The sequence below is a fragment of the Bombus fervidus genome, chromosome 5, assembly GCF_041682495.2.
Source record: "Bombus fervidus isolate BK054 chromosome 5, iyBomFerv1, whole genome shotgun sequence".
In the NCBI taxonomy this organism is placed as follows: Eukaryota; Metazoa; Arthropoda; class Insecta; order Hymenoptera; family Apidae; genus Bombus; species Bombus fervidus.
In genome coordinates, this window is record NC_091521.1 from 18,412,239 (window position 1) to 18,438,670 (window position 26,432).

Sequence of the window (26,432 nt, forward strand, 5' to 3'; positions counted from 1 at the left end):
ACAATGGCAGTAAAAAATGACAACGTGTCATAAGTCTCCTGCTGTACAACGATGAAATAGAAGAGTATCGTTGACACATCAAAATGTACCCAAATTATCTGTTCGCAGTGTTTTCGTTCGATCGTAATCATCCAGTGTATTATCGTCGAATATTCTGTAAAATATTAATAGTATCGCACTACTATCCTTTCACTCGTCCTTAAACATAAAAAAAAAAAAAAAAAAATAAAGAATAAAAATGTCCACTCGGTAGATTGGACCGTGTAAATCTCCTGCGCTGTACATAGAATAATAGCGTATATACATATACACAGAAATAGAATAAGGAACAAGGTAAGAGAGCGAGACTGGCGTCACGTACTCGAACTATGGAGTCGCGAAGAAGCGGGTATAGTCTCGCTAGACTAGCGGCGCAATCCGTGTCGAGGAAAAGTTATCGAGAATAATAAATTCGAAGGGAGGACGGATCGAGAGACAAAAGTCTGGACGATCCATCGATCTCGCGAGTTGTTCGCTATACTTGGTCGTTCGTGCCGCCGGTCGTTCGAAGGAAGGGAGGCTACAATAAAGCAACTGAGAAGCGATAAAGAACGATCCAAGAAATTATGCCGTTCGAATATACTGGGTCTCTATCTCGCGAAGACGACTTTTCGTACGACGCAACGAAGCAGAAACGGCGGACGTGTAGTCCACTTTCGTGTTGTCGAAGAATCGCATCGTCGGAGAAAGGGAAACGGACCGAACGAGCCGACCGAAAGAGCGATAGGTCGAGAGAGAAAGCGAGAGAAAGAGAGAGAGCGGCTAGCTAGATCGTTCTCTCGCTGTGTATATCTTGGACGAGACATGAAAAATGCATCTAACGGCCCTGCAGGCACTTCGCCATTCAAGTCCACGGCTACCCCCGCCAACCTGCCACCACTTTTCAGATCAAAAGTTACCTGCTGGCATAAGTTTCCTCGACCTGGCCGTATCCACGGCCCGTGTCCTGACGGAAAGAGCTGGCTGTCTAGCCGCGTGGTTAACAAAGCGCGAGACATCGCTCTGTTACGAGCTGTTGCCTGCGAGATGCGCGGAACGCGCAACATTTCGCTCGCCGTGATAGATGCGAAATGTCCGAACAGATTTTGTGACAATTGCCGTTGCGAGTTACGATCGATCCTTTGCTCGCGAAAGACTCTAATGCAAAGCGTGACCGATACTACGAATGTGAAAACTTTTCGCTACTGCGTACCGCGTATTCTATAGAACGTTCTTTGATATTAGGTTACTATATCGTTACAAAAGGCAAGAAAGATAAATTTGTTTTAAAAATCGAAACTGTATTCTCTTTTGTGAACGTTCGACGATTCACAATAGCAGAGGTGTTGGACAAAAAAGAGTAGAAAGAAAGATAGATGTCGTTCAAAGTTGCGGAAAGCTCGTTCAAATTTTTCAACTTGATTCCGGGCATCGGACGCATACATCACGGCCGACGAGCCAGTCGCTACATTATATCTCCGACAATGAAACCGGAGTTAGTTATCATGGTTCTTTGTATTCAAATTGGCGCAGAAACACAGCGGGCAGATTATGTGGAATAGGCATTTATCGTGGGATTATGAATGCGGCATTGTAATAAAGATACGACCTTATTTGCCGGGCTATAATTACCTTTTTGTGCGGCGAATTAATCGACATTCAAACATGATATAAAAGCGTAGCAACGGCAGACTATACTTCCGGTATGATTCATTTCTGTCTTGAATGTACGTGAGAATAAGGAGACGAAGAAAAATTCATTTTCCTTAACGTTGTGTATACATATTTCACGAATATATCAAAAGCGAACAAATATCAAAAGACGAGGAATATAATTTAATAAATTGTATGATATCGTAGCCGATAATAAAATAACGTTGGAGTATTTATTCTGTTCATTTTCGTTAACTGGTGTGGTTATTTTTTTATTAGAGTTCCCCTTTAATATTCCTCTTAATAATATTCCGTCACCTTATTTTACGTTCTCGTGCAATGAGTCCGTTTATACACCATTGGTCTACCTATTTATTATTTGAAGATTCTATCCGCGTGACTTCAAATACGATAATTTTCAGAAATCAACGTCACAGCACAATATCGAATATTACAGATACGATGCAAATGGTTTTTCCGTGAATATAATTGGGTCAATTTACATCTAAGGTAAGCCCCGACAGAAATTACGGAGCACGTTTTGAGGCATACGCGAGTGTATCCTCTCGCCGATCAATTTCCAACCATCCAAACTTTCCAACTTCCACCTAAAAGCTGTATCCCGATCTATAGGAGTGCCGTGTCCCCTTAAAGAGGCCACAAGAGAGGAAGGGAACACCTAGTAGTGCGATCTAATAAGTGAATTACGAAGATATAATAAAGGTAGCACAGAGCAGAAACAACGGAAGATAATAGACGTTTCCATTAAATCGTATTCGTCTGGTTACGTCTGATAATTGTCTAATAATTGTCGTGCACGTGTCACGACATTATTTTCACTTCTGACCACGATACCGATAATTTCTTAATCTATTCTAAAAGGGAGATTTGTATGAATATGTAAATTCTCTTGCATCGATCTCGTGCAACTTTAAAGCACGTTTAATCGATCGCTGGAATATTCGGTATCCGTTGAACTATATCGCATTTGGAATGATATTCGAATATCTTGATGCGAGCAAAATGAAAGAAAGAATTTCAGTTTCTTTGGAAGAAACACGATGGTCGCCGTGTTGAAGAAGTTAATGACTAAGAAACACTAAATTCTCTTAATCGTTGCTTTTCTTATTCGTTATATCAGCTTGCCGTTAAATTACGAACGAAAGAAACGCGTATTACTGACTCGAGCGAGCGAACAAAATGCGGAAAAATCGAAAGGTAAACTTATTCGATCGAACAAGTCACGCGGGAAACATGCGAATTTGAGGGAACGAGATCGCAAACGTTGGTCCTGAGACAAGTTGGTAGTTAACGGAAGCACGCTCGGTTCCCGGCAACTCTATATCTGATTAGCCCAAGTTTGCTAATTGGCAAATTGCAAGCGTGAGTCATACACGCTGCTAGGTTTGGTGACTCACGTCGTAACGCTCCCTTTATGGTTCGCACGCGATTCCGTTGCAGAGCGATTATTACGCGCGTGCTGCATTCGCAAACACCTAGCAAAGCGCACCCCTCGTCTATGGTTCACCGGAATACGCCGGACAACTTTCCTCCGGACCATCCGTCCTTTTCTCTCGTTCGCGCTGTTTCTTCGCTGGCTTTACACCAAATTTATGTTTAATCATAGTCTCGATGAAATTAAATTATCAACAATTATCAATCCCGATTAAATAATATTTCGTTCTTCTTTTAACAGAACTTTTTTTTCGCTCATCAACGTATCTAACTACGTATTACTTAGGTAATTGCAATTCGATATGAAGGAAATAACAATAATTGACTTACAAAATTTTGTATTTGGCATCCTTTCCATATTAATTAAACAAACGACAACAACTGTATCCTAAACTGTATTTAAATCAGTGAATCGTCTCAACGCCTGCGTAACAATTCAATGAATCGCGAAAAAGCTGGCGAGATCACGGTTTTCGAACGAAATAAAAATGTCATTAAGGTTTGAATGAAAGTTTGAACGAGAATTAATGTTCCGCGTGAAATAACGGGGGCAAGCAAAGCGCGCATAATTGCACCATTATTTCAGCGCGCTATTGAAATTCCGTCGCGCATAATGAAAAACTCGTCCCTGGATTTGAAACGCGTTAAACGCGCTCGTTATAACTCGTCCGCTCGATCTTTTTTTACCCGGATGCGTTTCGATTTTTCCTTTTCGTAAATTTCGTTATCTTCGCTCGCTGTTAAAAATCCAGCCGAGCTAACATCTTCAACAAATGCCACTTTTTATAACCTCCTTTTCTTCCTATCGCTTTCCGCAGTTGGATTATAGCAACGAATTTAGAGTTTGAGAAGTGGACGGCATAGCGTGTGCCCGCTCGATCCATCCACGAAACTCGTCGGTTTCGCGAAACCGAGAGAAGGAGTACAAGCTTCAGCCGGTATTCTCCATCAACGCTTGAACACGTTCCAAAAGAAGTTGTAGCCAACGACTGGAGCCCAAGTTAAACGCGATACTTACTTTCGTCGCTTGAAAAAAATTAGCGAGCGCCTCGGATTTTCATTTCATCGCGTCAGTTTAGTTCGCGTTCTTCGCAATATTCCTTCGTGAATATCTATTTTCTTGAAACGATTATACTATTCGAAGAAGCTCTGATCTTGCTTGATACTTCAAAATATCAAAATATAGATATTGCAAGCGTTTCCAAATATACGAATAAATTGTAATTTGTAGCACTTAGATGTAATAATATTATAAAATAACATTTACACTCAATTATCTCTCTTTTATAATCTCCTTTACCATCCGCGTTTAAAGTTAACTGATACTTATGATAAACGAATTAATTTAATATACCGCTCTCCTAGTTTAATTAATTGCTATTTTATCATTGTTAATTTATTGCGTTATTATCAAATCATTATTATCGAGTCATATTAAATCAAACAATTAATTTATAATTAAAATTTTAGGATGCTTCTTGTTTAAATGCTTGCATCGATTTAACTTCTATAGAGGGATTAAATAGATAAAAATATAAAGTTATTCGCACGTTGAATTAATAAAAGTATTAAAAAAAAATCTTAAAAATTCGATAATTCAATTTTGGAATAGACGAGATACTTGCTCGGTTCCTCTTCTTTTTCCGGAATCAGTACGATCATTCGGATCTCGGCAGAATCTTTGCCAGAGAATTCGCGAGCTCCAGCCACACCGGAGAAACCGGAAATTGCCGGGTAGAGAATCGTATTTTATTTCGCACCGGTAAACACGACGAAGTAGTGAGTTTACGCCCGACAGAGCAAACAGCCACGTGTAACAATATTAATCCGAATGAACGTTTGCTAGTCGGCATATTTCTCTTTCTTTCCCGTGGCAGGATTATACCGAGTGACAAATTTTCTTTTTTCTTTCTTTTTTAACGCCATTTTAACGTTGCAACGGCCAAGAGAAAATGGTAGATTCCATCGATTCGTATCATCTTCGACCAACGTTCTTGCCGCTTTGAATTCTCTCGAACAATCCTTGTACGTTTCTAGAATCATATCGTCGAACAATATCGCGATTGAATAATGCTCGTTATCAATTTTCGAAAAATTTGTCCTGTTATGAATTAATGAATTTGTAAAAATAACAATTAATTAATTGGTCGATAGAAAATTCGACGAACAGTGCGTGAACTTTTACGACTGACTGTATCCATCTGTCTCTCGCTTTCTCTTTCCACGATAATTAGCACGTTGTATGAATTACCCTCGACACGTTCAAATTAGATTCATGTTTACAGACGGCTCGCGACAGCGGAGAGCTTCGCGTCACCACCAATCAGAAGGTACGTCTGATTAGAGGCTCGCAGAGCTCATTAATTAACATAGCATCGCTCTAGGTTGATCTTACGACGATGGTATTCCTTTGGCGAAAACTTTGCCGACCTCCGGTGGACATGAGAACGCTAATTATCCGTAATTAACGCATGGCTTATTCGCGGCTAGTCGATAGTTTCGATTTCAAAGGGACGCTCAAAATCGTTCGAAGCTATTGCTCTTCAATTATCGTTGTGACCAAGATAGAAACAGGATATACATGGAAAACGATTCTAGCTGCAAGAGAGAAGAGAATAATACGATCGGTTGATTATCTCTTTGGCGGCCAGGCAACGTTCGAGTGTCAGTTCTAATTGATTTATCTTTTCTTCTTTCTTTTCCTATCTCGTCTTGCATTTCCATTTTTTTTCTTTCCATTTCTCCGTTCCTTTCTCTCCCAACTTCTCTTTGTTCGCGTCATAGCGAAACATCGAGTAAATTTCCGTGCAGCTTCGCGAATTATCAAATCAACTCGTTAAAAATTATTACTAAAATTATTAACTGAAATTTTTCTCCGGCGCGATATTTCAATATTTAAAAAAATGATACTCCGTGTTTGTACATTACACGGTTAGCTTCGAAACGTAGAAACAAGTAGAGAAAAAACGAGTAACAGCGTGGAATTAATTCCTTCGAAAAACAAGTTTTGTACCAGAAAATTTATTCTGGAATTTTTACGTATGTTTCAGGGAAGAATTAATTATCATGCGGATACTACATCCGCGTCTGTGTATCCAACGAATGCTTAAAATTAATTTCCCCGAAGAATCATTAGTTGGCCAGGACGTAATTTGCAGTTGTCAACAATGTCTTTGAGCGAAGAATTAATTATACGCGTTTCATTTCATTCGCACGTATGCCGGACGAATGTTTAAAATTAATTAGTCATAAAAGAATTCCCTTTTAAGAAGTACATCCGGCGGTTGTTGAAATTTCCCGGTTGAAGTATAATTTTCCTATTACGTTCCCGAGATAAAGAGAAATAATCATCCATTCTACAAATACGACATACATATATTTCCAAACTTATAGCAAATCGTCTTATTACACCTTGTATACAAACAATTTTATTAATTACAGCTTTAGAAAATTTATAATTCGATCTTCCCTTCGTTTCAACGAACAAAACGACCTTTCATCAACGTTTTAAGGGAAATTATTATTATATAAAATTAAGAGAAAGAACATAAAACGCAAAAAAGCCAACGTACTTCATATTTTTCAGATGTTCTTGCACGAGAAGTCTGTTTCCGTTCATCGCATCGTGCGAGTTAGAGATCATAAACGGACCAGCGAAGTTCGCGTTCTACAGAACGGCGTCCCTCGTCGACATATGGACACCCTTTACACCATGGCTATTATGTTTGGGCAAAGCCGTGTTAGGGCATAAAAATGCCGGTTCGCCCTTTTCTCCGCACGCGAACGCATTTGTTATTTTAATAACCGCGCTTCAGCCTTATTTATCATATCTTCCACTCCTTCTACGCTTTTCCTCCATTCACCCCCTCTCTTTTTTCCTCGTTGTCCTTTTCCCTCTTTTTCATCGTTTGCTCTTTTGTATTTTTATATTTTTACGCCGCATCGCGAGAGGTCGAAAACGAGCTAACCGGCCGACAGTAAATACTCGGAAAAATGAGAATCGTCGAGTTTCTGGTATATCGCGCAGTTAGGCGCCACACCGGCTAGAATACCACGAATTGTCGTAAATATTAATAAGCCGAGTCGACAGAAGCGAAGGCGGACGTCGCGTAATTAGTACCTTCTACCAGCGTCATCTTCTTTTCACGAATTCATTACGTTAATGTTTATACTCCAGCATCTAGCCGCGGAGAAAGTTTAACTTTTTCGTTTGCTTCGTTCAAGGAACAAAAACTATATTTATTTTCATTTATCGCTTAACACGCGTGCTCGTTATTACGTTACACAGACAGCTAAGATCGAAGACGGAGAATAAAGCTAGATCGGAGACAACGGCTGGGGAAAACTTGTCGGATGAAGTATTTCCTCCCGACCGCGAATCGCATTCGGAATTCCACGGTTCCTGCGAGCGGTGGAACAGCACTGATTAGCGAATCGTTGGTCGTGGAACGCAAGACGGGATAAAGGGGAAGAGAGCTCGGTAAAAGGTAGAAGAGGTACACGAGCAACGGGATTCGGTTACAGCGAGGGTGGCGTAACGAAGGAGAAAAGGAAAACATTCAAAGGGATGCAGAAATAGATAGTTAGAGTTAAAAACCGGTGGGCCAACGGAGGAGAAAAAAAGGGAGGAGGAAAGCGGAAGGGGGTGAGCGAGGAGAGGAAACGAAATAAAGAGGGAAATGAAAGAAAGATGGTGCGGGCAGGGTGGAAAAGAAAGAGCAGAGAAAGAGAAAGAGAGAGAGAAACGTCGTTGGTCGTGCGCCGCGCTCAGCAGGAAACTTTTAATTCCGTAACTCCCGGATTAAATTATCACGCCGAGACGATTGTCTCAGGAAAGATTAAGAAAGGAGTCTTCTCAGCTGCCGGCGGGCGCCACACAGGCGTTTCTTCTTCGAACAAGTAACTACGCGCAATCGTCTTTGCTCGGACGAGGAGAGACGAAGAAGAGGAATGGGAACAGCGGCAGTGGGGGAGGGAGGGGGAGGGAACGAAAAGGAACAACGACCAAATCCCTTTTTCGTCTGCAGGCACCGGTTGTTGCGCTCGGTTTAACTCGACTACGATTCACGGTCGGAGAAAGAAATAAAGAAACACCGATGGAGACGAGGAAAGTACCGGAGGAACATGGAAAATCCACTCGACGCTAAAAAAAAGAGGAGAGTCAGAGAGGAAGGGTCGCGAAGGCGCGTGACCATCGAGCACGCATAGCCTGGACAACGGTAGATAAATGGGCTAAAACGAATGGTTATGGAATTCACTAGCGATAGGGTCAAGTATGGCGTAAGTGGGTTTCGGCCTAACCAGAGTTTCGCAACATCTTACGTCATCCGATTCTTCCCCGTCGGCTGTCATTCGTCGATATACGGTGCTAATGAAATTCTATCGATGCTGTTTCGACTGTTAAAAACGCTATGAATTTCACGATCAACCTGACAATGATCGATAACGAAGCTTCTTTAGCGCTGATTTTATAGGCTTTCACGAACGAAAGATTTACTCGTATTAACGAATTCGTATCGAATTCGGTCCCATCAGCCGAGTTCACCTTGCAGCGAGCAGGAAGGAAGCAAAGAGGTAACCATCCCTTAAAAGAAGAGGGAACGAACGACGGAAAAGCGAGGAAGAATTCCTTCCGTACAATGGACAAGGGAAGGACACCGCAAGAAAAAGTTGGACAAAGACAAGGCAACTGGTCTCTTTCAAGGAACGAGAGGGAATCGCTTCCATTTCCGTCGGTCTCTATAACTAGTGCCTCCTGTTGAGGGAGAAGAGCGACAAGGAGACGCGAACTTGTCGAGTCGTATGCTCGCTCAGGGTTTGAGTTTTGATTAACTCGAAGGTCGACTTGAATTCGAGATCGAGTTCCGACTGAGAACTCGTCGTTCCCGCGCGTATAACGGGAGCGAGAGAAGGCGTAGAAGCTGGAGAACGAGAAGGGTGAGAAAGAGACGGGACTTATCACGTTCCGTAGTAGTCTCTGGTTGATTTGGATACAGTGACGTGACAGGTAGTTACGTGTTTGTCGAGGTTCCTCGTTCGTCTCTGAGTACACGATTCTACCGAATATATGTTATTATCGGACGACGAATCGTGAAAATCCGAGTGTTAGCGCGCGACCAGATCGCGATCAAACGAGATGAAAATTGCTCGTCGTCCGCGACATGCCACGAGCATCCTTTCACAAGACGAATGCAAATTTTTTTAATCCTACGATATCCATTATTCTCGCGTAAACGTATTTATTCGGAGTATAGGAAAGAAACGATCGTGTCGTTTCAAACAAATATCGAATCTGCAAATTGTTATTGTCACTGACGAGCACAACTATTTTCTAGTCATTCTTTGTACGACGTAAAAAGGGTATGCTTGTTTAAGAAAAAGAAGAAAGCACAACGAAGTTGTAATAATTGTAATAAAATTAATTAAGTACTCGTTGTAATAAAAACCGAAGGACCCTATAAACGTTGAAATTCAATAAGTCGAGCTTCTTATCGATCGGCAGATAGAATTTTTTTTCGATCGTACAGAAGAGATAATTATCGTTAATCGGCCGGCTAATTACCGACGCAATAGAAAGTTAGATCGTTAACGACACGTTCTTTAATAGACAGTGCTAATGGTACCGACTGCTATCTTTTTCGCAATATTATCTCGTATCGTTAATTAGAGATCCACTAGACATTCTTTTCCTCTTTCCTTTTTCCCTTCCTTTCTCCTATCGATCGAAATCGTCCGAAATTCTACAAAAAAATTCAATAAATCATCTATCGAATATATGATTGAACTTGTTTTAGACGCACCATTACGTAACGTAATTACATTATTACACGTAATTACAGAGGAACGAAACGACACGTGAATCCGGTACTTTAATGCCGAGATTATTTTCTGCCGATAATGAAAATAACCGTTCGTTTACATTACCGATTCGCCGCAAAAGTGCCGTGCTTTGGTAAATTAAAAACAAAAAAAAAAAAAAAAAAACATCCTGCTCGTAAAATAAAATTCACTACGATGGATTTTACCGTCTTTGGTCTGGAGAAGAAAGGAATTTTTATGTGCGTATTTACAATGCAAACATATAGCTTTTTAAAACTTTGCCGGTATAAAGAACCTCGTCGTTTCGGAATAAAGAGAGGAAATTCCCAGAGTGTCTCCAAGATGGAGAATAATTGCGAGGAACAGAAAATATCAGATTCACTTTGGACCTTCGACAACTATGTAATTTTTCTACTAATCAAAAGTTAATCGAATATCTAAATATTAATATCTTAATATAACTGTTCCAAATATTGCTTAACGTCAAAGGAAAATTAACTCTTAGAGTAAAATAACTTAAATAAATACACGTATATGGAAAGAAAATTAAAGACTCTGATCGATTATAGTTCCTAAAATAGTATTTTGGTTATAAAGTGTTAAATACATTGTTCTACTACCCGAACAATGTTCATCGCGTCAAAAGTGCACGATATCCTTATTTTCCATTGGACGAGCGAGCGGCGAAGCACACTGCAACCTAACGTTTCTCTAAACATTTTTCTCCATGATTCTCAGTCCACGATATCTCGTTTGTGCACACGAAACGAGGAAACTGGGCTTCTAATGCATTCGACCAGGGATCAAGCCTGCCAACTGTTTTCCAGATCGATGGATTCGCCGGTAGTAAACGCGAAGATAGGTCAGCGAAACAGGATCTGGCAAAGTGTCTGAAAAATCGAGCTGCATGCACGGCAATAAGCTTCTCCTTGAACGAGAGAGAAGAACTTTACGACTTTGATACTCGATGTAGCATAAGGACGACATCGTTCGTTGCGAAAACTTGTTTTACAATTATTAAGGAAATTGCGACCACTTTCGGTAGAATTAATACGACGGAATTAACGGAAATGTATTTTTCGTTTCTACGAGAAACCTTTGATTCCGGTATTTGCAACGTTTCTCATTTCAATTCCTCGATCAACGTCTAATTTTATTTTCGAATCGCTAGAGACATTTTCGAATTTACTGGAAAGGAGAAAGGTTTGCATTTCCCGTCGGACAATCGAGAACAATTATACGATGTTTCACCAACGAAAAAAGATTAAGGATAACGAAAGAAAGAGCCGAGGGCTAGGCTTTAAAGTTCGACAGCGTATTGCTCGAACGGCTAGAAGAGTCGAGCTGAAAAGAATGTTAGGAGGCGAGCTCGCCGACCGTGGAACGAGATAAGCGGGGAGAAAGGAAACGGATATTTGTTTCGAGTTTGCAGCGAGTTTGTCGGAAATTGCACGATAAGAAATAATAAGAGAAAAGATCCTGCAAGCGACTCTTTTCTTCTCGCGATAATCTCGAGTAGAGCGGTTTCTTTTCTAAATTGCTATTGATCGGTTAATTATTCACTCGTGCTCGTATTATTCCGCGAGATTAGCTTTCTAATTTCGGAAGAAAGGAACAAATTGGTCGATCGATAAGACCGTAATTCGTAAAACTCCTGTACTTGCCACTGCAAGAAATTTTCTTTAACTACGGATGTTTATATTTTTAATGACACAACATTTTGCCGCTTAATTTCTTCTCTTCGTTGGAAAAAGAATTCCAACGTTCAAGTACACATTAACCAATGATTATATAAGAGCGACCTCGATAAACGTTGACGAATCTTTTTAGACTTTTGGATAAGCCGAAATGGTAAAAAATAAGTTTGAACGGAAATAACTCGGATGTCTTACGTGCCGAGTCGATAGCTTTGTTCCCCGATGGTTTCCCGAGCGATCGACCGACAAGTCGAAGTAGCCAAAGAAAAATCGGCCTCGAGAAAGCATAGCGTCAAAGCAACGATCGTTTCACGGTTCGCGTGTCTTTTACTACGATACATATTACAGGGATATCCTGTAAAAGGTGCCGGGGGCGTGTTCTCGTCGGGCGGCGTACATCGCGCAAGAAAACTCCTCTGGCAGGCTACTTCCTGGTTTACCCTCGATCATAGGGCTCTTTGAGCGCGAGCTTCCGCGCGAGTGGCTCGCTAGAGCGCGCAATTGTTTCAGCATCGTGTCTGCGAGAGAGTTCGACGGAGCGCGCCGACCGCGACTCTACGCCAATTCGTAATCCCCTGAAGCGCGGGGACGACCAAGAAAACGCTCCATACACGACGCATCGTCTCTCTCCCTCTCTCTCTCTCTTTTCGGATAAGAAGAAGCCCCTCGAATATTCGCGTATGTTGTCACAGGCAAAAAGAGGGAGAGAGGGAGAGAGAGGCAGGGGCGGGGAAGAGAGAATAGGAAAAAGAGAAACGGGGCGCGAGCTAGTCCACAGGGTTTTACGAGTTTATGCTGTGCGAAGCACGCGTACTAACGAAAGTGAGAGAATCGAAATTTGGATGGGGATATACAGTATCGTGCAAAAGTCTTAAGCTACCTAGCGATCGGAAATATTCTATTTTTACGAATAATCGTTATTATTTGCTAAAAAATGTATAATGTAAGGATTATTGTTAATCTGCTCAAAAATATTGGTCGAAAGATAATTATACTCTATTTATCGAAGTATCATTAAAGAATCGACGAAGAGAAGTTATACAGAAACGAGCAACACCACGAAGGAAATATCTAAGGATTCGGTAGCATATAACAACGGATGGAAACGTGTATTTCTGAAAAATACGATTAGTCAGAGCTTGGAAAACTTTTGCACGATACTGTAGAAGAGTAGGAGCGACAGCCCCCGTGGCACAGAAGCAAAGGGAAAGAGGGCGAACGCATCCAAAACAGGGATTTCGGCGAAATCCTCGGACACGGTTGACTGAGTAAAATATCCTTCATTGCTATTCCCAGGGTTTCGAGGACTCGACAGCTTCCATAGAGAAGGACAAATCCTGCACGGCGACGGATTCTCGGCTGTTACGAGAAGGATGAAACAGACGTGTTCGCGATGTCCTCGTCGCGAGAATCGAAGAGGAAAGAGGATAGACGGAGGAGGACTCTCACGGTGACCGAGAAAGAAGGGAAGACACAGGAAAGGTCCTGCATTGCGACAACTAATGAACCGTCTTGGAACGGACCCCCGAAGTCCCGTGAGACGTGACGGCGCAATGCAGTCGCAAGTAGCAGCGCCGACAACGCGACGTCTTCGTCGACAACGACCATGGCTATGGCTACGACGCGACGCGGCGCGACGCCTGGTTGACTTTTTGCTCTCATCATCCCGCGCCACCCTTCCAATTTCTCTCCACAGTCCGATCCTATCTTTCGATTCCTCTGACGTGTCCTTTTTTTTTTTTTCTCTACCTTATTTCCTTAAGGCATCTTCTTTCTCTTATAAAATCTTGTTTGAATTTTCTTCTTGGCTGACCATCGAACGGACCTTCTCCTGCGTCTTCCTTCCCTTCTCTACCTCCTACTCCCTTTTTCTAACAAAGTCGTTCTTTCCACCTGTTTTTTATCTTTTTTTCTTCTGGCTTTTTCTTCGCGGGGGGTCTGAAACTTGATTTTTCTTCGTTTCTCGTGTTTTCCCTCTCATCCCAGTCACGCCTGACTGGAATTTGAACAAGATCAGAGAAACAAGATTTTTTGGATCCCTGGAGAACAAAAGAGGAAATTTTTACGTTGGGTCGGATGACACGCAATAAGTTCCGTCTTTCAATGTTTCCATAATGCAACGACAAACGACCGGGAAACCCATTATAAAATGCAAAGCGCCACGTCGTTGCTGTCTTTGTCGCTCCCTATCGTTGAAGACACGTAGTTAATGCATTATGCTCTTGGAATATGTAGTAATAATATGATGTATTATTGTTGTCCTGTTTCTCCAGAAACTTATACACACAGTGCTGTTTCTAGGTCGATCTAGTTGCTAGGTGTTGCCTGTTATTACCTGGTTTAAAATTAATATTCTTATAGATACTACGATATTATGAAATTTAACGAAACCGATCTACGATAACATGCGGCAGAATGATGTCAAATCTTTTCACGGTCGCAAACATATCGATATATCTTTGGTGATTCTTATAAGTCACCGATATCTAATGACACTGTCGTAAATGATCAACAGAAGCGAAGACCGACAGTCTTTGCTAAATACGTGTCTTACCGTGTACAACGACAAATAATATTCTCAACGTATCAAAACACCAATCAAATCTTCTATCGTGTTCAGAACGAAAAACAACAATATGCGTTACGACCGCCAACATAAAATTCGCAATTTTTTCATCCGATTAGAATAATTCGAGCATCCACCATAATTCTAGACTTCACTCTCGTTAAGGTGGATCTTCGCGTTGCGAAGAAGAGAGCGTGTTTCCTAGCGCGCCCCAAGGTAACAAACAATATTCAAATTATTTTGAAATTTATGTCCCCGCTCGGAGCCGTAGATTTTTCAGTAATGAAGAGAAAAGGAAGTAAAACGAGGAAGAGTAGGTGGAGAACGGGGGTAGGTGGCACGAGAAGGGAAGTTAGGTCTGGCACGCCGTTAACGGACCGGGAAACAAGCCGAGGACCCTAACTTTCGTTACCGCGTGTTGTTGAGAATTTATTATTCCAGGTACGGAAAAGGGTGATTCTTGTGTAACCCACGTCCACTTTAACGCAATTACCGCCTCCGTTGCTTCGCGGAGGGTGAAAGGGCCTTCGAAACGAAATTCTTTCTCGGTTTCTTCGTTGCTGTATCTTTTGCTTCGTTTCGATGATTCGGTCGGCAGTGTCTATGCATCGACTAAATCGGCAGTATTTCGAACAACCGGAGTAAGCGGAGAAAGAAATATAAAAACAACCGAGAAAATTTTTATAAACGCGTGACTAAGATTCGAAGCAATATAGTCAGCAAATGATGACGAGCGAGAAGATTGATAAGACGTTGTTAAAAAATATCTGGAATAAATACGATAACTTGTGATCGAGCAATCAATAATTAACCCCATAATTGCGCACGCTTCAGCTTTGATCCTATACATTAGAAATCCTTTCCAATACCCAACCATCTTTGCACCGTCAAAATTTGAAAACACGCTCTTTCCCATATATCAATAATCCTACATATGAATTATGTATTCGAAAGAGAATGGCCAGTAGCGTAGGTCAATGTTTCTCGAAAACATCGAAAATTCCTGCGGACAACAAGCTCCTGGATAAGACGGAATATCAAATTTACGGAGAACTTGGTCGAATATTGTTCGACCGAGGATTTGTGCATGAACGAACACGACCAGTCTGTTTGCCGACTCCTTTCTCTGGCCAACTGGCGACATTTTGCCGAAACGAACAGAACGAAATAACGAAGGAAAGAATCTCGTGACAAGACAAAGGGGAAAAGCGAATCGTTGCTGGAATAAAGGCGTGAAAAGAAGAAATGGGCGTGAAGCAGCAGAAGACGTCGACGAGATAGCTTTCAAGGAGGAGAATTAACTGACGATTATTCGTTCTAAACCCCCGCGAGAGGGAGAAAAGGATATAACGAGGATGTACTGGCGTGCAGGGCAGGCTTTTCTTTCTTTTAAGTAACCGAGGTGAAGATAATGTCGTACAAGTAGGGATAGAATGATTTTCGAGAAAATTATTGGATATAAAGAAGATATCTGTTGCATTAATTAGTTGCATGGAAATTCTTTTCGCTCTTAGTTTTGGATTGTACCAACAAACTTTGTCTTTGTACAGCCCCGTTTATAAGTATTAGAACGTGTACGATAAATTAACTCGAAAATACAAATTTTAACAAAATATAAGTATCTTTCCGTTCTAAATACAAGTCCCTGACTAATTTTTTAACGTTTCCGTTATATTTCTTTTCGTTTGCGGTGTAGCAGAGGAGTCGAGCACGCGCGAACCGCTGTTTACAGAAACTTTTTTGTCGTCTCGCTGGCTTTAGTATACCCTGAAAGTTTTTCATTAAAATCGAAAGCACTCTGTTTACGGTAAGACCTGCCCTAACGTCCAGCTGCTTAAGCCAACTTTTTTAGACCAACTAGTCGTACGGTTTCTCGTTGACGAAAGTTACTTTCTCTAAATTCGATAAAAACGTTTCAGGCACGAGTAATATTCGATACGAGTACTTTTCACATCCGTTAAATAATGCAGATAATCTTCTTCGTTTTAACTTCGCAGACGGAGCAGTTCTAAGTTTAACATTCTGCGACACCGGCCTCGCTACAGCAAACTAAATTGTAACTAACTCGACACGAACGAAACGACTTCCTGAATAATGAAGATACATTTCTCGAAACAAATGAAATCGAGTTTGTTGCAGGTGCTGGTCTTCAAGCACGTACATATACGTGGATATCCATCGCGAACGTACATAGTTTTATAATATGTACAATATATCAAAAACACGATAATAATCTTGCGCTGTAAATTTACGGTGCAAACTACGCACGTAGTTTACGCCACAGTTTTACGGGATGAAAATATCTTTTGACGTTTGTCCGACGTACAATTTCTATGTATAGACAATACGTATGTAATTAAAACCGATACCGGTCGAGTAATATATTCGTAACGCGATAACTCTCTTTCGTCTTTAGCAATCTTCGAAGAAAATGTGAAAAGAAAGAAAAGAACGAAAAAGAAATGAACGCGAGAGAAGCGCTGCCACTGCAACAGTCAAATATCGAAGTCAAATAGAAGACAAAGTTGGACGGGAAATGATAGATACAGGCTTGTTGGATCGGATATATGAAAAGAGCACGTGGAACGTAGAAAAGACGGAGAATAGATAGTGGGAGCAGAAGGAGAGCGATGGATGCTAAATTCGACCATCTACGAGAACCGAACGAGAAACAGGGGTAGAAGCAGTACGGAAAATGTATGTTTTTCGCGAAAGACAGAGAGACTCCGGTTTCTCCGTTACTGCTGCCGTTGCATCGCGCCGTGGCTATATGGCGGCCAGGCCGTTTCACGCTACGTTTACCATTTTATTTTATTTCGAAAGATATATATTTTCAGATTTTATTGCTCGTCTCGCGCGCTACACCCGAAATACGCTCCAGGTCCTCGTGAACCTAAGGATTTATTAAAATTTTATACCGTTCCGTATTTACGAGCGAGATTATGTAAAATCGGACGAAGCCGAATAGAAGCTACGATCCAAGGTTGCTTTCGTCCTCGGGAATAGAAGAGTATCGGTTGATGGCCGTATCGAAAAATTTGCAAAGCTTATTCTTAATCGCACAGGTTAATGACGAATTGTTGCGAATTTCCGGCAGTATCGGAGTTTCCATTTACAAATGGATAAGGTAAAACTTCCAGTTGGAAATTTTTGCGACAGTGGTCAACGTTGCGTGGTATTAAAAGATGCAAAATATATTTATATCAACAAATACGATTAGAAGAATCTGCGAATTCTTGGCAATTTCACAGCCATCCAAACTCGCAACCTTTCGCGATACATTAGCTATAAGGTGTGCGCGTATGTGTGTAAAACGTGAAACAATTCTACGTGAACCACACCGCCTTACCCAAAAATCTACTTTATCCGCTGAAAACCGCTCTCATTTCTAATTACCAGTCAATTAGAGCAAAATTTCGGGTAACATCCTAGCGATTCGTTTCTCCACAGATCCAGCTAACAGGACGTGGAAAGACTTGGACTAATTTCCATGGAACGGCTACAGAAGTTGGCGAATATCGTCGGACCGTCTTACTTTTTCGTTAATATTAATTTCGTGGAGACAGCGTACGCTCGTGCACCAGGAGCGGAGGCGAGTAATAAAGTAAATTCATTTCCATTTCTCTAGGAGCAAGTACGAAGGGAGAAAGAGAAATAGAGAGCGTGTGAGAGAAGGGGAGAAGGAGATAGAAAGAGAGAGAGAGAGAGAGAGAGATAGGGACAGACAGACAGACAGACACACGGGAAGGGAGAGACCAACCGGCAATGCGGTACCGAAGTTCCGTAGCAGCCAACCAACCCCGTGGCAACCCCCTCTGCATCGCTTTATTATCTCGAAAGCTATTTCGCCGGCTGCCTACTCGCTAATAGGATTGTCACTCGCGTGCCTTTTGCCAGGCCAAGGGCGGATAGTTCCAATTCTCGGTATCGCTATCGTCGGTCGAAGATATTCCAACGCCGCGTTCGTACCTCGTTACCTCTCCTGCCGCCACCACAAACACCATGCGAAAATAAAAGATGAGAGATACGGGGCCAGAGAATAAAATTTACTCGCGGTCGTGACAGAGAGTCCATGTGAAACACGGTTTGCATGAAGAGTATCGTTCGTGTATCGCGTCCATCGAGAAATATATTTCTTGGATCAGTTTTCTCTTAAATTTGTTTTTGAATCGTAAAGACGAATGGTCAAACGTTCTTGATGGAAAAAAAGGAGGAATCGACGTGGTGGATTTGTCGAATTTCGGAGGAATTTCTGATGGCTATCCACATAGACAAACACAAATTCGATATTGGCCATAAAACACCTAACCGAATTCTAAAACTTTTGAAAAATCTTCTGCCATAGTACCTTGTTCGATCAAGTCCCTACGGCGAAGATCGTCCGAAGGACGAATTCAGTCCCAAGACAAGAAAGAAAAGGAAAGAGAAGAGAATTTGCATTCATCGAGCAGCAACAGGGTCGACTCGTTGCGATTCGAGGGAAAAAAAAAGTGGAGCAGAAAGGACATAAGGCGAGGGCGATCTCGAAGGCGGTCTTAACGATCTCTCGAATAATTCTCCTTGCCTCTCCCCCGGCCCTCGTTCCTACGTTGGCCGTAAATTAACGCCACGTGGACGGTGTGTCGAACGAGGTGACGTCGGTAGAATTCGACGCACGATTTCGAAAGTTCTTCGATGGCTCAATTTCGTCAACGCCGACAAAAAAACGACTCGCCCCTCGTTGGTTCGCTTTCCTCTTTTTCTCCTCGTGGGTGAAGTTTCCGTCTCTGCGAGGGCAGAAGATCCGAATCCGGGTTAATGTCACCGAGGTGGAAGAAAAAATTGCCAGCGATTCACGAACGTGCTGTAGACTCTAATATGTTTCGTGTATCCCACTTTACCACTTGCTGTCTCTCCCCAAAGTCCCTTCTCCTTTTCCTTCTTCCTTTTGCGTCAAATGGCGAAGGAGAAAGACAACAAGAGCAAGTAGAGAAAGAACGAGCGACAGAAGCGGAGGGAAGAGATGTAGAGGGTGGTTCGTCCGCCATGGTACTCGAACCCAATCCCACTTTCATAAGTTTTCCCAAGTTTTGCGGCAGCTAGTGCCGTCTAATAGCCGGCGTACCGTCTCTTCCTTCGCTTTCCTCCCCTCCTATCTTCTTTCCATCCTTACAAGCCGCGCTCTATCTGTTCCACCTTCTCTTCAGGCCATCATCGCTTCTTTTTTCCTTCTTCGGTTTTCCTATCGCAAAAGTTCGCGGCTGCTCTACGACGAGGCTGCCTCGGAGACTTTTCAACGGTCCACGACGTAATTCACCGCGAATATCCCCGCAGACGTTCATGGAAATTGCGAGCAAGGAGAGGCAGCAGCGGAGCCGAACCAAGAGGAATCGCCGTCCTGTTCGCTGCTGGATCTTCCTAGAATCCGACAAATCGACCGTGTCCTTCCGTTACGAGCTATTTTTCTTTTCTAGCCCCGTTTCACGATCGACGTCGAACCAGCGAACACCCAACAACGATCCAGTTACGGTAAAAGACGATTATACGGGACACGCGATTTAGGGGTGTAAACAGTTGGAATAAACGATTCCAAGACTCATTTATAGGGCCTGTATTTAAATAAATAGCACGGATCTTTATACTTTTATACATTTTACACCGCTTGGAAACAAATATGAAATCTCATTCCATCGCGTTCGAAATATTGCATGTAAAACAATTCCACTGCCTTCGTCGTTGATTGACCGTTATAAACCTGGACCGTCTCGTCGTAAACCAATACCTTATGCTTGTCGTATCCACGCACACGCTAATGCATAGGAAACTATGCTACTCTAGAGGATAGTTACGAATAAAAAGACACGAGTCTTGCGAAGACAGTTCTCGAAGGATTTGTGACAAACGACGCTTCGATCGACGTTATATTGAAATCTTAAGGGACGGTTATATTCTCTTAGATCGGCAGACACCATATGGTACACGGCAGGAGGATACGTCATTACCGCTGGGACGTCGAGCCATCGAGGAAGAAAACTGATACAAACGTGCTCTCCGCATCCCTCCAACACCATGGAATTGATAAAGTTCTCCCAGTTTTTCGTCGCTACCTAAACTTCCCTAAACGGTAACTCGAAATTACGGACGCGTAACTTCCGGCCCCGTGATTCGATAAAAATTGTTTCGAACAGCAAGACAGAGATAAATAAGGGTTATCGACAACCAATTTCGGAACGTCCAGCCAACGAAAGCTGTGGCCCGTTTTATGGAAATTTAATGGCCGTCGCGCTCGGAAAATTCTACGAATGAAACTTGGAGGTTTCTTTTCTGTGTTAGGAAACAAGCGTAGCTTTTGTTTTTGTATAAGCGTGACTGACGTAATGTAATATTCGTCCTGAAACTTTATAGAATAGATTAGGTACGCGTTCGAGAAACGCAATTAATTTTCTACTACTCTTTTTTATTATGCGTAGTCAGTTGTAATGTTTTATTAAAAATGAAAAATCGCATAGGACAAAATGTTTTACCTTACCTGAAAACTTCTTTTTCTGTTATTCATCTACCTATTTTTCTTCTTCGTCTCTCTTACTACTTTCTTACAACTTAATCTATTTTGTTTTCTTCTTGCATACTTTACTTTCTTATTACTATACGACTTCTAAGTCAACTACGAGTTAATCAACTATGGGTTGGCCAAATATGGGTCAAACAAACGGGAAACATTATTCTCCTCTCTTCCTATTATGCTTTCGAAAATGTATGCAAATTTATGATTCAACTATATGTAAAATATATGTAAAATATTTTGCGGTGCGCATATATGTAGATAAATACCAGCATCTTGAAAATTCTCTTTCTTTCCAGTTAAAATCCTAAAATCTACGCGCCAAAGATAGAAGTAAGAACGTTCGGTTGGAACTTCAAATCCGAGAAAATCGGCACTGGAACGTTTGATCGAAGAAAAGCAGTAATTGCGTTGAACTCAATTATGTTTCATATCAACTTTCTCTGTTCACGAGCATCGTCGTGAACGTTTCCAACCCCTTATAGCTAGGTCAGACTTTACGTCTCGTACAAAGTACGTGATTATACGCGATAAATTTATCGTATTAATTCAGATACGGTATCATCGTTAATGAAGGATGCTCCGACATTCCTCAAATGCCAAATTTATGTTTCCAGGAACTTTTGTCGCCTGTTCCGAATTTAAACTTTTATACACAAATCTTAGGAATAATCTGATAATTCGAAACAATCGATAACGAAATTTCAACGTTTCTCTCATAAATCTTTTTAAGGCTAAGTATCTAATCTGTACCGTCAAAAACCTAATATATCTAATTACACGCTGTAATAACTTAGAGCCGATTTTATTTACAGAGCGCAATAAGATACACGAGCGACAAATGTTTCGATCTGCTCGAGTATCGTTTCCCTGAACGAGACACGATTTCGTGGATCGTACCACTGTTCACGTTTGTGAACAATTTCCATATTGAAAACGATTTAAAGATTAAAAGGGGAATACCGTGGACGGAACACGCAACGCAAACACAGCTTGTTTCTCCATCCAAGTAAAAAGTATACACAACGGAATGAAAATATTGTTGATTAAATATTGGCGCAATCGTGAAATACTGCCGGTCTATATTATTATTCGTACGTATGGAGCGGTACAGGATGATACGATGGAATTTACAATTACCGATAGCTCGGAGAAGCTTCCAAGTTATCGCGTTAATTCGTTATGCATTATGGATTTCCGATAATATAGGTTTTCAAGATGAAAAATCAAATTAGAATCATCGCAGCCGTGATGTATAATAATTAGACACGTTATATGCTGCTCTAATAGATAAAAGAGTGACTAGCAGCGAACTGCGAAACAGTTCTTTCTCATCGTGACAACGGTCGATCAAGCGCACCGACAACAACTGGAGAAACAATTTACCAATTGTGCTGTATTCAACGATACGATTGCGAATGGTACAAGGTTTTAAAACTTGTAAACCTACCGTTCAGGAATTAAATCGAAGACGAATCGCGTCTGTAATATCTTACAGAGAAAATATAAACGGAAAAATCGTAATTTACTATGGCAAAAACAAATTTTCCTCTCTAATACGATGTTGAAAAAGCATAGTAGCGATAATTATAACAACGAATCGAGACGTGACGTTAAATTCAAACGTCGTATTTCACAATCAAATTTTCAATTGCTTTCGCGATCAATTTTCACGCGTACTGCAGCTACATATATGCGTAGGTGCACATCGAATCTTTCAATATCATCGTTCAGTTGGAACACGCAACTATATCCAGCAAGCGTTTGTGCTTGCAAATAAAGTGTCCACTTCGGTTGGCGAACGATCAATTCCACGAACTCTATGACAAGCTCCGTTAAGCGTTCATTTAACGAGAGAGATCCGTAGTCGATTCATCATCGACATTATCGTTGCCGTTTCAGTCGTTAGGGCTTTCACCGTGAAGGGCTCGGTTCATTTTTTAAAAATAAAGCCCCGACGACGAGGATCTAGGGCTCTTTTTCACTCCTACCACTCTTCTTCCCGATCACCTTTCTATTAGGCGCGCGATAAATCGACCAGTCATTCGGTCGGCCGCTAAGTCCAAAAAACTCCGCGCCGAGAGAGGATTATGAAGCCGTCGATCAGTAACTAAAGAAGATTAAGTGGCTCGAACGCGGTTTGTAAGTCTCTCTCTTCCTGTGTAGCCTCTTAGTACATCCTCTCGAACCTTATCCACGCTTCCGTAAGGACCGAGGAAACGCGCTAACTCGATAAAAAATGAGTCCCCTACGATCTCGCCTGGATCTACGCTGGATTATCCGAATTACAGCCAGGCGAGTGTTTTTCTCCGTTCGATTGATACTTGATACCGAATTCATACCGCAAACAGATATCCAGTCCAAATAGAATTTAAACGATTGATTTTAAGTATTTCAAACGTTTTGAATACAAGTTATGGCACGATACGCCGAATTTGATAACTTGAACCAAGTAAATGACTCTTGGACACTGCTGTAGCAAGCCACGTGTTGTAACCTAAAGACTTAATCTTCCGTGATTAACGATTAACGTGCGCGCAACTTGGAAACGTCCGATGTACGATAATTACTGCTTAGTTCGTTAGAACGTAATAGTCAACTTCAAGGGTGTCAAGGAGAAGGAAGGTGAATTATAAGGAATCTGTTACAATTTTAGAAAATAGTAAAACTGGAAGTAAGAGGAATTTATGCATCGTTTGATTTTTAAAGGAACAATAATAGCAAGTAGAAGAACGAAGATTTTCTTAAATTCAATCTTTTTCAAACGCTCTAATCTAAGAACCTGACCTAATTTTCTGTAACAAATCGCCAAAGTAATCTTTCTCGACAATCTGGGACTGCATTCTACTCCACCGTGTTTTAAAAGTAGAACTAAATACTAAGAGAAACGAATTGATTCGACCTATTAATTTCCACCGCGTAGATGAATACTAGATGAAGACGGAAAAATAAAACCACGTCGAAGATTAAACGATTTTCTGCGCATAAATTCGATTATACGAAAATATACTCCGGAAACAAAATTGCTCGTCGATCTTCTTCTCTCGCCATTCCATAGAGATACGAGATTCTTTATTTTTATAATAGATTTTTATAATAGATAGAAATTCGAGATCGTCTTGCATAATTTCAATTCCAAAACCGCGATTTGATCTATTCGCCATGAAAGTTTACGATTAGTTTACAAATGATTTTTGCAACCTGATATACAAATCTTAATAATCGAATTTATTGTTCGACTTACCAACGATGTTTCGTTCGAAGATACCAAGCACGTTCTAAGATTACGTTTGATCGGAAATCGCTTACCTGAAACAACAAAATAATGAAATGAGAATTAGTTTCAGGTACCTTCGTATACATATATAAGTAAGTATAATAACGCAAAGTATACAGAATAAAAGAATCTAATACGTAATATAAACTTTGAAATAAATTCTTCGATATTTTAAAGAAGAAAACTTTAAGTATATCTAATTAAAATCGTACAATAATCTAAGTCATCCGCAATACCTGCCATGTGTGTGCGTATGTGTAGTGAGAACGTACAGAGCGAAATAAATTTTTAGTTTTCTACGTACATTACAATTACAACAGTATTTGCCGCATAACGGTGCCGGGATGTACATACTACGTCGAAGGTTCGAGTCGAACTACTTCTCGTTTGCTTCGTCTCGACAATGTCATTCGCGTACTAACGTTACGGAGTAGAATCGGCGCTTCTGTGTACATTTCGCAGTTTCATTATAGTTTTTGCGACTGCTGTAATATTGACAATTTCCAACGACTTCGATATTCTATTCGCGTTTTATAAACTAAATTCGATATAGAGCACGTCCTTACACGCATAAAGTAAAAAATCAATATATATCAACAAATATATATATATAATATCAAATCAATATATATATATCATATATCAATATATATATATATATGAATCAATATATAATATCAACAAATAGACGATACTATGTTTTAGAATCAAAGAAACTGTACGTAAATCGTACAGTTAAATATTATCTATTATTAAATATTTCTTTAGAATGCAGATTACGACATTCCAAGTTGTCGTATATCGTCAAGAATTGTCGTATATTCTTTACAACGCTACCAAGAAACTCGTATGGCTATCGTGGAAAAAGGGGTCACTTGTGACGTCTTGTACAGCAAAGAATATGGCCTTGTGCTATGAAGTAATTTTTTCGACGCAGAAACGCAACGTTTCTACGATCGGATCGATAGAGTGCATCGACACGCGAATAAAATTAGTCCCTGGTCGTTTCGAAATCACAATTATAAGAGTTGGAGTGAACGAAACGACGACGTGGACGTCGCGTGTTCACTGCGAACGTGCAAAATTTACCGCATAGAGTGAGGTCAAGTATGCGTGTGGGACGATATAAAAGAGTTTCGAATTTGTTTATTAAATTCGCGGTGAATTCGGTCACATGCCTTTGATGTTTGCTTCAGACGCGCGAAACGCGACCATATTTCAACTGTCTTTCCCCCGATTATTTTCAACTTCTCTTTTCTCTCCTAGATAAACTTTTCGTTAACGGGGTCGTAAAAGTACGACGATATTTACCATCTTATTTAAACTGTAGCTACTTAAATGGGGCAGAACGTGCATGACTTACGAAGAGACGGTCTCTCTGAAATACACGTTCGTCGCAAATTTGTTAGACATCTGAGAAAGTGCTTTAGAAGAATGATAAAGGAAACACGTGCGATTTACGCGAATATTAAATATACTACGTGTTAATACTAATGTCGCTTTCGCGAAACGTTAAAGCGTTTCTGTCTGGGAAAATTCACATACTGGTTGTTGAAAACGTTACTATTTTCTTCTTTTTCTCCCTATTTTTTACTTATTTCTCTTATCTTATATATTCGTGTAATAGTTAAATAGCTGCGATTTTATCCAACTTTTATCATAAAAATTCTAACGAAAGTCGAACATTAAATAATTTTAATTTGAACGACTCGTACTAACAAGATACTAAACTTTCGAACGTATCGATACTCTGGCAGTACGATCGTACGATTTCTACGGCAACTTAATCCCGAGCAAATTCTGTACCAAGCCAGACATCGGAGTTGCTGGAGACTGTGTGGCAAACGTGGTTCGAAGGCAGGGCAACGCTGAAAAGTAACCCATTACCAACAAAGCAGAGGGACGTGAAAGCAGCGGGAAATTTCTTGAGGAATCGTTCCGCGTTGACGCGTAAAAAATATTCTCGCGAAACGTGCAACGTTCCATGCACACGTGCGACAGTATAAGGAGTTTTACAGGCTGGTTTATTAGATTCACGGCCGACGAGAGAAAGGAGGGGAGCTCGAACAGCTAGGCAGAACGAAAAAGTTGCTTCGAATGGAACGAAGGAGCCGAGACACGTGAAATATGAATACGTTTCGGTTGATTTGTACCTCGCGTCTCGTATTTTGTCGTGTATTCGAGCGGAGGCGGCGGGAACTCGTCACGTACCGTTGCAGCCGAAACGTGCCTCAATTCTCACTCACGACTCACGAACAACGCGTCGCGCAAGCAACGCCGGCGACGCCGATCACGACGGCGACGCCGGTCTCCATGGCTCGCTGCTACGCTTCTTCCTCCAAACTTGCCGGCCAACGTTTAACAATCGGCGGCTGCGGTGCATGGAAATAAAACCGCTTTCACGCG

At 41.2% G+C, this 26,432-nt stretch overlaps 1 protein-coding gene across 18 annotated transcripts in view; it reads right to left on the reverse strand.

Moving 5' to 3' along the window:
- Window positions 1–26,432, reverse strand: part of LOC139987702 (protein muscleblind) — a 406,475-nt gene that overhangs the window by 138,550 nt on the left and 241,493 nt on the right. For 3 of the 18 annotated variants that reach the window (XM_072004256.1, XM_072004254.1, XM_072004252.1), the window contains exon 3: window positions 23,994–24,053. The exons of the other annotated variants lie outside the window; for them this stretch is intronic. The gene's annotated coding sequence lies outside the window, so the exon portion shown is untranslated. The remainder of the gene's footprint in view (window positions 1–23,993; window positions 24,054–26,432) is intronic. 18 annotated transcript variants of the gene reach the window in all.